This window comes from Castor canadensis, chromosome 15 (genome assembly GCF_047511655.1).
Source record: "Castor canadensis chromosome 15, mCasCan1.hap1v2, whole genome shotgun sequence".
Lineage (NCBI taxonomy): Eukaryota > Metazoa > Chordata > Mammalia > Rodentia > Castoridae > Castor > Castor canadensis.
This window is the reverse complement of record NC_133400.1, coordinates 42,245,660-42,257,045: the sequence shown is the minus strand read 5'-3', so window position 1 is coordinate 42,257,045 and position 11,386 is coordinate 42,245,660. Positions and strand designations below refer to the sequence as shown.

Below are 11,386 nucleotides of genomic sequence, written 5' to 3'. Positions count from 1 at the left end.
ATTGTCAATTATTTATTAGTTCTTTCAAAAACAGAAGATTAAATGTGCTTAACTGAAGAAGAATATTCATAACATAGATCATATTATGGGTCACTAAGTAGACTTTAACAACTATAAAATAACAGAGGCAAAGAAATCTTTTTATTAGAATCCAATGTAACTGAAAAGGAAACATATAATAGAAAGATATCAAGAAAATGACCAAAAACTTAGAGATAATGTGTGTCCTTTTCATCATAAGAAAGCTAACATCATCTTTTCAATTAATAAGGAATACTATTTGTCCACCCTATCACATAAAACATCAGTATTATAAAGTGTTGTAATAGGGAAGGAGAAGAATTAATCAACATAAAATAGTAATGTCATAGACCCAGTTTTTTGTAAAATATAACATCTAAGTAAGTAATTATGAACATGTTCTTTGCCTATATGCAAGCTTTACTAACAATTTCCCAATATTTTGGATAGATAAAATTCTTCAATCATTAAATTCCCCTAAACTCCATTTGTGTTAGAGCTGAGTAACTTTTTTCCCCTTTATTGTATTAGTAATGTTGTTTTGATTACCAGGCTCATTGGACATCAAAAATTGAATCATAGGATTCCAACTGTCATGCTCTTAATATTCAGAATGACAGTAATACACATTGTCCATTGCAACTTATACTATGACAACAAATATAGTGACCTTGTTTCAATCTTGTCTCCAGTAGCATTAGATAAACCTCATGATTGTACTTAGAACAATCAATTCTATCCAGCTTTAAGATGTGTGATTCTATCCAGCTTTAAGATGTGTGCTATTCAAGTATGTCTTTCTTCCATGAACATTAGAATTAATTAACTATGTGACCCAATATAACAGGACAGCAAACTAAAGGAATTAATGGACACCTTATGAAAGAATGAGTGTAGTCACTTCTTCTACTGTTTAGTGATGGAACAACTTGGAAAAAATCACTCCAACATATTGGCATAGTTTTAATCAATACACTGCAGCCTCTAGAGAAAACATTGCAGGGTGCTTTCCTAGGTGTAACCACATAAGCACTTCCACCATGCCATTCTACTATTTTTTGAAGACCAATGCTCATCGGTGATGGTGAATTTGATATGACCGCTGGTTTCTATGGAATGAGCTTCTAGTCCATTTCTTTTTCATAGTGCCTGGCATCTGACAAGAGATAATACACTCTAGGACCCCACGAATAAAATAATATATGTCTAAAGATGGTGGGATTGTGAAGATTCATGGAGGGTGGTGTTGTCTAGAAAAGCAATTGCACAGTTACACAGTTTATCAAAAAATAATAAACGTGTGCCCACATGTTAGATAATAAGTTCATATCCTATGTAGCATGAAAAATTCCAGAGTAACTGGCCTATCTTCAGGTTCCTGGTGCATTTCAATAGTGAATAATAATGCTCCAGAGGCTGACTTTTGGCCTACAGTGTAGGGCAGTTGAACATTAACCAAATTAATCTTGATTAAAAAATATAATCCAATTAAAATTGGGCTAAAGATTTGAATATTTCTCCAAAGAATATATACATATGAGTGGCCAACAGAATTATGAAATAAATTGCTCAATATAGTTATTTCTGAGACATATGCACAAAAGAACCACCCTCACATGTCATCTCACCCCATGTAGAATAGCTATTGCAACAAAGACAGGAAATAGAAAACTGATGGCTGGTATACAGAGAAAGGAGATTTATCACACATTTTTGGTGAGTATGAAAACAGAAATTATGGAAAACAGTATGATGTTTCAGAGAAAGTGAAAAATAGAATTACCACATGATTCTGCTATCTCAATACTAGGTACATATTTAGAAGAGAATGGGAACATTTTAACAAAGAATTCCAAATACTATGGCATATGTTCTAGTAATCTTCATAATAGCAATAATATGGAATCAAACAAAATGTCCATAAACAAAGGAACACATAAACACATAAATATTAATAATGGAATGTTACTTAGAAATAAAAAGAATGAAATCTTGTTATTTATAGTAACATGGATGATAATGATGGTCACTTTTCTAAGTGAAATAAGCCAGAGACCAGAAGACAAAAAAAATACTCTCACTCACTTATGTGAAACAAAATGTTGATCTCATAAGAGAATGAAGCAAAATAGCTGTGATTAGATACTGAGAATAATTCAGAAAGGGCAGAATGAAAGTAAATAAGGGATGCCAAAAAACATTTGGACAGGAGGAAATAATTTTAGTTTTCTTAGCAAAGTAGTGTAAATATTGGCTAAAATGATCTACAATACACTGAAAAATAAATGTTCCCATCACAGAAATAAATAACATTTGTGGAAATGGAAGTAATCATCAACCTCATTTGATCATTACACATTGCGTAAATATAATGAATTATCATGCTATCACATATAAAGTATGAGTGTTACATACCAAGAATACTAGTAATAATAATAACCGAATAGAATTGTTCAGAGAAAGTCTGTGTTGAATACCTTATGCATGGGCCCCACTCCAGCCTATAAAAAGGCACAGGAAATAAGCACCAAAATGGCTAGAGAAATAAAATACCATATGCTGGGATTAGGAAATATATGCTCCAGATTTTTGGGGGACTGTCACTAAACTATTCCAACACTGAAGAAGCAGCTAGAGCAAATGAATTTAAATATGTCTTAAAATGTGCCCTTTGCAAAGATTAACCATTTTTCTCCTTGCATTTCTCAAATTTCTTAGCTGTCATCTAATAACTCCAAAATAAAGGTCTTGCACATATCTATACGATACTTTATTCAGTACCTTCTTCTTAAATTCTCAGATTTCTAAAATCATCATGAAAGTCTCTTCAACAGTATCTGTTATACTGAATTTCCCTGTAAAACAATATTTTCTTCATAATTTATGTAGGTCAGTGCCACAGGTACCACTCTGCTCAAGGGAGAGACATAGAAGTTATCCATAAAAATATATTTATGTTTATAGCTTATTCATCCCTAGCAATGCAGTACAATCTATTGGTTCAGTTTGTACCTTATCATATTTCCATCATGTTAGTCACTCCTGTCATCTCTTCCTATGGAAAAATGCCCTGATAACTACAAAATAATGTTAAATGTTCACTCCTCAGGTTTACAATTGTGGGGGTTAAAGAGGAAAAGAAGAGATCCTAAAACATACTTACCCTCACTTCTGCATATAAACTGTGCTGTAATTTCACACACACATGTATTCACTTAATTCCCAGAACCTTTGACAATATAGTCCAGTGTTAAGGATCTGGCAAAAAATGAGTGTCTTATGGACTTTGCCCAACTCATGTTCCTAATCAGTGATGGATCTAGCAGGCAAGACACCTCTCTGAGTCTGAGCACTCATTTTATCAAAAAAATTTCTGACTCAGCTTTTCATAAGAATGGAATGGCAGACTGGATTAACATTTTCACAATGCACCATAAGTAGAAGGAAGTGTTTTGTTTTAGCATAATTTGATTTAGTCATCAACATTCATAATGTCCTTTGAAAACTTACTAAATAATAGAAAGGATATTCTTCCTGATACTAGTTCTGTTTCCTTATCACAGTAGTCAGAATTGTTTCCTGCATCTCCTTCACCTTTAGGGTTTCAACCTAAAATGTATTAATAAGCATTACTTAACATCCCTTACAGCTGTCCAATCATATTCTGGATGGAGCACATTCTTACTTACTGTAACACTGGGTACTAGGCAGACCTGTGAAATTTGAATGGGTTTGTTGATTTCTCTAAATACAGAATAGAGTTGACCTCCAAATCAACAAAATCAATTGAAATGACTGAGGTTTTGCTATCCATGTATTTGGACATGAGGGAGCAATTAGCAGAAAAGAGGGATATCTATGGCCTTAAGATGCAAGGTTTCAGCATATAAAGTAGAGCAAATTGTTCTTTTGTCTCCCATAAATAAAACCTGATGATATTGAGAATGAAATGTCTTACTTGATTTTCACTATAACAACAGAATGGAAAGGAAAATGTTTTATCTAAACAATCTATATGCAAATATTTCAGGAGTGATGGTGAAATTCTGCTCTGATTTCAACATAATGAACGGCTAGTGCTGAGTAGTGAGCAATACATATTGCAACCTATTTCTTTGAATTTCTCTCTAACAACTTTGGTAGATAAAGAAGAGAATCTCATGTCAGAGGAGAGTTTAATTTTGATATATTTTATGTTGATCTGTGACCTGATCTTGTGTTCCCAGCAGATTATGTGAGCACAGACTGGTGTTTAAACCTCTTGAAGAACTGAATGGACTCTCAGCAAACATTAATTTTACACTAATTCTACTTCCTTTCACAGATACAAATTCAATAACTTTAGAACATATGGGTCCAAATGAAAGTACTGAGCTGAGTAGATATGCTGGATATGTGGGTTTTTTTCATGAGGAAAGTATTACTACTGAAAGAGAACATACACTTCTATAATGATTTTGAAAAATTATAGGTGAACTAAAAGTATAAAAATGGTAAATGTGAACCAATTAGAGTTCTATATTGTGTTGTTATCAAAGGTTCTGACCTTAAGTAAGGTACTGAATTTCTCTTCGCCTAAGACCCCTCAATGATTAAGATATGTAATAAACAAAAATTGACACTTCTTGAGCATCTACTCTGAGTTGACCAAAAACATATAACTGAGTTCCATGTTCCCACCTGTCCTCAAATATTGTTGCAATTGATTTAAGTGGGGCTCAGAGAAGCAATTGGTTATAAGTTTCATGATGATCGCATGTAATATTTATACAATGAACATTGCCTATTATTTTTCAAAATAAATTCAGGTGCTACACGAGTTTTCATTTTTCTTTAACCATTAATTTTAGCAATATGCCTCACAAGAAGAACAAGGGAAAGACTTTGCTTTTGCATAAGTTAAGATACAGGGAAGGCATCTTCCAAATAATAATGTAAATGAGAGTTTTTAATGTAAATCTAGTGGATTAAATAAGGTGAATACTTAGTAAAGAAAGCTGCTGGGTATAAACAGAAACAGAACCTCAACTTGATCTGCAGTGTCTCATATTTTTAAATTTTTAATTTTCATATACAGAATCCTTAAAGTTACTAATCTCTTCCACTGGCTATGAACATGAGAGTTTTTCCCTTAGGAATCAAAATAATGATTACAGTAATTATGATCAAACCATCTTTATGATTCTCTGGACTCTAATCAGAGCAGCAGAAAATATAAATTCACACATGGTTCTCTTTTACCATGTCTGGGCCACGGAATATGTAAATTAAACAGACTGTGTCCAGGGCTTGCTATTAAAAATGCATTTAATGGCAGGACTGCTGGTAGCATTCTGCCTCTCAGTGTAAGTCTGTATTAAACAAAAGAATGAAATAGTATAAAAGGATTTTCTCTTTCTAGGGTATATTTTTCAAAGATTGATTTTGAAATGATTTTATCAGGATAAAAATAGTGCTCCTTTATTTCTAAGGCGAATATATTGGTTATTTCTACAGGTAGAAATAACCTGTAATTTAATAATAATATGTTGATAGCCTTGTATTCAATAGGCATGGTGCCCGGGAGTAGACATCAAATGAATCAACAGGCACTACTCTATTCCTTAATAAATAACTAAACTGTCCTATGTGTCCATGGCAAAGTGGTTCCCCAAATGCCTGACTTCAATTTTAAACCCAGTGTATTCTCTGGCTATTCTTATTCCCTACCACTCAGGATCTCTATAAGTTCCTATTCAACTGTCTGCTGTCCCAGAAAATACTGCGTGGGTTCTACAAACATGCCTAAGAGCAAATCTCACTCCCTTGCAAGTCACATTCCACCAAAACAGAAATCTAAATCCTTATTTCTTCCTAAAAAAAATCATTAAACCTTGTCCTTCAAAAACTTTTCTCATTGGTGATAGAACCACCATATCATGGGTATTAGAGGTTCCTAATCCAACTGTCTCTCTTTCCCTTAACCCTACATTATTTTCTCCATATATATCATTTGTTGTTCAAATATCTGTATTACCTACTTGATTTGGAAAGCAGAATGTAGAATCTTACATTTTAAGAATCAATGTATGTCAGTATATATCAATATGTTCCAAAAAAACAGAAACTATGAAAATATCTTCAGGGAAATATTTTATTATAACAATATTATTTTATGTCTGTATTTATAGATTGATTCATGAGTTCTTTATTTCTAGAATGCTATGATAAGCAAAGAATGCCTGTAATATCATCTTCACTCCATTTTTAATGGTACTATGCACTTGCTACATACATGATTATCCCCTTCTCATTGTTAGTATTTGTTAATTCCCATTTTCCATGATTCTCTCTCACAATTGTATCCCTACTCCAAAAATTTAAATGAAGTACAATGGCTTTAAATTACTACATGTGAATAATGGCATCAACTAGTAATTGCTATCCTTTATTATTGAATAACACTCAAATCAGTGTGCTAGGCAGGCTATGGCATGTGTACTTCTTTCAGAAAGAAGGGCATACACAGGTATAGCAGAAATGGAATCAAATTTCAAGTGATTTAATTTTGCTGGGGCTGATACCTCCAAATAAATTGGCCTATGTCTCTCACTCCTTTTCATGTTAATGTTTTCTCTCTTGCCTTGGTTGATAACACAACAACGAATCACATTATACATGTGGAATCCCAGCTCCACATTTCCATGTACTTTCTCATCAGCCAGCTTTCTCTTATGGACCTGATGTACATATTCACCGCTGTTCCCAAGATGGCACTCAACTTCCTCTCTGAACAGAAGGCATCTCCTCCCTGGAGTATGGAATACAGATCTTCCTTGTGACCATGGATGTTATGAAGTCTTACTCCTGGCCTCTATGGCCATCTCCACCTCCTCCATTAACTCCATCTGCATGAGTAAAAGGATATTTTTGAAAATGATCATAGGATCTTGGGCATTGGGCTCCATCAACTCTTTGGCACACACAGACTATGCTCTACATATTCTGTACTTCAGGTCTAGGGCCATTAATCATTTCCTCTGTAATGTCCCAGCCATGTTGCCTCTAGCATGTGTGGGCACATCTGTCTTTGAGTATGTGATTTTTGTGAGCACAGTTCTGTTTACCATACTTACTTTCTTTGGAATAATTACTTCTTATGGATATGTTCTTTTTCCTGTCTTCGATAGGTGCTCAAAAGAAGGAAGAAAAAAGGCTTTCAATGCATGTTCAACACATTTAACTGTGGTGACATTTTACTATGCCCCTTTTATCTACACTTTTCTTCAGTCCAGGAACTTTCCATCATTTAAAGGAGATAAGATTCTGGCTGTTTTCTACACTATCTTTACCCCTATGCTCAACCACATATATATTTATACCTCACATCATAACCACAATAGGGTACCAGCTTATCACAGTTATATTAGTATTACCCAAAATATAATAAATAACAAATGATGAGATGGTTAGTAAGAAATAAAAACAAACTGTTAATGAAGAATAAATTGGAACATCAGTTACAGAAAGAGTATATGTCTCTCTAAATTTAAAAATAAATATACTGTGGATCAGGAAATACACTTTGTGTATTTTAACCAAAAGGAATAAAATTAAAATGTTGATCAGACAATTGTACTCCCATATTTTTTGCAGAACTATTCACAGTAGTTATGATATAGAGTCAAATTAAATATCCATGGAGCAAAGTATGCTGAAATAGCATTTAATGAATATACTCAGTGGAAGACTATTGAGTTATGTATCCTTCATACCTTTTGAGAATAAAAAATTGGTCTCAGATTCTGTTAAGAGAAAGGGAATGTGGAGTGGGAGACTGTAAATGGTGCAATGCTACAGTAATATGGGAGGAATAAATTCTGGTGTGCTATGTCTCAGTAGGGTGACCATAATTAATTGAAGCATACCATATGACACAAAAATCTAGAAAAGAATTTTGAATGTACTCATCATGAAGACATTTGGAAGTTTAAGGTGATTGAGAAGCTAATTAACTTATTCCATCATTGTATCTTATGTACCGGTGTTAAAATGTCCAATTGTACATAATAAATAAGTAGACTTATAGTTATCAATCAAAAATATTTAATGTATAAATATATGTTGAATGAAATATTTTAGTGACACATAAAACATAGATATAAAGATGAGAAGTTATAAACAAAATGAGCATTTTGAATTGGTTAATGATTTTGAGAAAATGTTATTCTCTTTAGCACTTGCATCGTGGTTGGAACTGACACCTAGTGTCCATTCTTTCCTTCCATCCCTGTATAAGAGTATTGTAAAACAGCTTATTTCACAGGAATTTCTGATTACAGAGCAATACTAAGGAGAAGTGACCTAACTGAGTAAAGGATAATCATCATTATTCATTTTAACATTCAAATTAATAAAAATATTTAAATAATCATTCAGAAGGTACTTCCACTTAAAGAATTTATTCTCTTAATACAGGAAGGAAGACCACACAGCATGCAGCATCTGAAAGGAAAATAGGAAGATTTTTGCCTGCAAAATACAATTTAAGACATCACTTGAGATAAAGGTTAAAGTTTGTCTAGTATAGTTAAGCAAATACTTATTATTACAGAGACTTGATCATGTGTTTTCACAATCTATGACTCCCTGTTGGATTGACATACTTTCCCAAATATAAATTTCTATTTTTGGCATTTTAAAATGTACATTTAGCATAACACCCAATCTACTAAGTTAGTGTCTTGCTTCTCTTAGAACACTTTCACTTCTAGACCCTTCATTCACTCACATATTTTAATGTAGATTAGGTCATTAACCTAGTGCTTGAAAGTTCTGTTACACTTCTTTGTGGGTTCTATTTAGCACTGTAACTTTTTATTAAGAATTTTTTAAATCCTCATACTGTCTCCTCATAAAACAGCTATCATCTTCCTTCACATCTCCATTATACAGCTTGTGATACCAAATACTATTGAAACATAGTCATGCCTATGTCTATGTTTGCTTTTAAATAAAATCCTTAACTCAACTAGCAAAAACATGTTGTCTTCCTTATTATGCTTATGTCTTCTCTTTGACAAAATTAGATATAAGGGCAGAACAGGTTCTGACTGGAAGTGAGAGTGGGAGAGGGGACAGCATGGGGGAGGAGGTCAGGGGGACAAATGACCCAAACAATGTACACATATGTGAATAAATAAATAATAAAAACTTTTTTAAAAATAGAAGCTTCTAAATCTTGCTAGCAAGAAGATAAACAGAAGAATTATTATAAGGAAATCAGTGTCTAATGACAGGTCAATAGCATGGAATAAATATATGAACAATTAAAATATTTAAAAATGATAATGTTAGCAGCTCTAAAAAAGATCATGAAATAAATTAGTTATGGTAATAATGCTAGCTAAGTATAAATTAGCAAGCATAAAATTTTCACATTTCAAAATTGGCAAAATAGTTTTGATATTTGGTCCATTTTAAAGTACCCCTTTGAAGATTTTGGATGAAAAGCAACCAAAAAATAGAAAGAAAGAAGAAACAAATGAAAGGGGGATTGTGATACTTCCAGTTTTGCTCTTTTTGCTCAGTATTGCCTTGGCTATTTGTTGTCTTTTGTGCTTCAAAATGAACTTTAGGGTTGATTTTCAATGTCTGTGATGAATGTCTTTGGGATTTTTATGGGAATTGCATGGAACATGTACATTGTTTTTAGTAGTACACACATTTTTTACTATTTTGATTCTACCAATCCATGAGCATGTGAGATCTTTCCATCTTCTGTAGTTTTCTTCAATTCCTCTCTTCAGTGGTTTGTAGTTTCCCTTGCAGAAGTCATTCACATCCTTTGTGAAGTTTATTCCGAGGTATTCAATTATTGAGCCTATTGTAAATGGAATTGTGTTCCTATATTCTTTCTTAAACTGTTCACTGTTGGAATATAAAAAGGCTACTGATAACTTGTAAATTGATTTTGGATTCTACTAGTTTGATGAGGCTATTTATGGTGTCTAGAAGTTTTTTGGTGGAATTTCTCAGGTCTTTTAGGTATATATACATTCATGTCATTGGGAAATAGGAGTAGTTTGAGTTCTTCCTTACCTATTGTATTCCTTTTACTTATTTTCCATCTTATTCCTCTGACTAGGAATTCCAAGTGGAGAGAGTGGATACCCTTGTCTCATTTGTGATTTTATAGGAAATTTTTTCAGTTTTTCCCCACTAAGTATGATGTTGATCAGAGCTTTTAACATGAAAAGATGTTGAGCAAGTGGTTTTTGTCTTTGCTTCTATTGATATGCTCTATTACATTTAATGTTTTGTGTATGTTGAATGATCTCTGAAACCCTGGCATAAGCCAACATAGTCATGGTGTATGATCTGTTTGATATGCAATTGAATTCAATTTGACATTATTTTCTTGAGGATTTTTTCATCTATGCTTATTAAAGATAATGACCTGTAATCCTCTTTTCTGATTTTGTCCTTGTCTGGTTTTAGGATGAGTGTAATACTAGCTTCATAGAAAGAGTTGCCAATGTTCCTTCCCTTTCTATTGCATTGGAAAGTTTAAGGAGTGTTGGTATTAAGTAGTGTTGATAGTATTTCTTCTTTAAAGGTCTGGTAGAATTCTGTCAGCATGACTTCAAACTGTACTACAAACCCATACCAATATGAACAACATGACCCTGGTACAGAAAGAGATATAAAAACCAGGGGAACAGAATAGAAGACACATGGAGATTTTATATATATATATAAATAATATATATATTATAAATATATATATATATTTATTTATATATATATATATATATATATATATATATATATAAAATCTCCATGCAGCTATGCTCACCTAATTTTTACAAAGAAGCCAAAAACAGCTTCTTCAACAAATATCCCTGTGACACCTGGATAGCTGTTTGAAGAATTCTGGAACTAGACCCATGTTTGTCATTCTGTACAAGTATCAACTCAAAGTGGATTAAGAACCTTAATATAAGACCTGAAACATTGAAGCTAGTGCAGGAAAGAGCAGGGAATACACTGGAAGCAATAGGCATAGGAAATGACTTTTTTAATAGAACTCAAGTGGCTCAGCAACTAAGAGACAGCATCAACAAATGTGATAACCAAAATATACAGGGAGATCAAAAGACTAAACTCCCAAAAAAACAATGACCCAATGAAGAAATAGGTAAATGAATTCAAAAGAGCTTCTAAGGAAAAAGTCCAAGTGACTAAAAAAACATGAAAAAAATGGTCACTGCTATTAAGGATATGCAAATCAAATCCACATTAAGATTTAATCTCATGTATGTTAGAAAAGCAACATCAAGAACACAAACAACAACAAATGTTGATGAGGATGAGATGAAAAAGG

The 11,386-nt window shown here is 32.9% G+C and overlaps 1 pseudogene; it reads left to right on the top strand.

The window, feature by feature from the left end:
* The first annotated feature begins 6,602 nt into the window (after positions 1-6,602).
* LOC109674697 (olfactory receptor 2L13-like) lies at positions 6,603-7,461 on the top strand (annotated as a pseudogene).
* Positions 7,462-11,386: the final 3,925 nt, after the last annotated feature.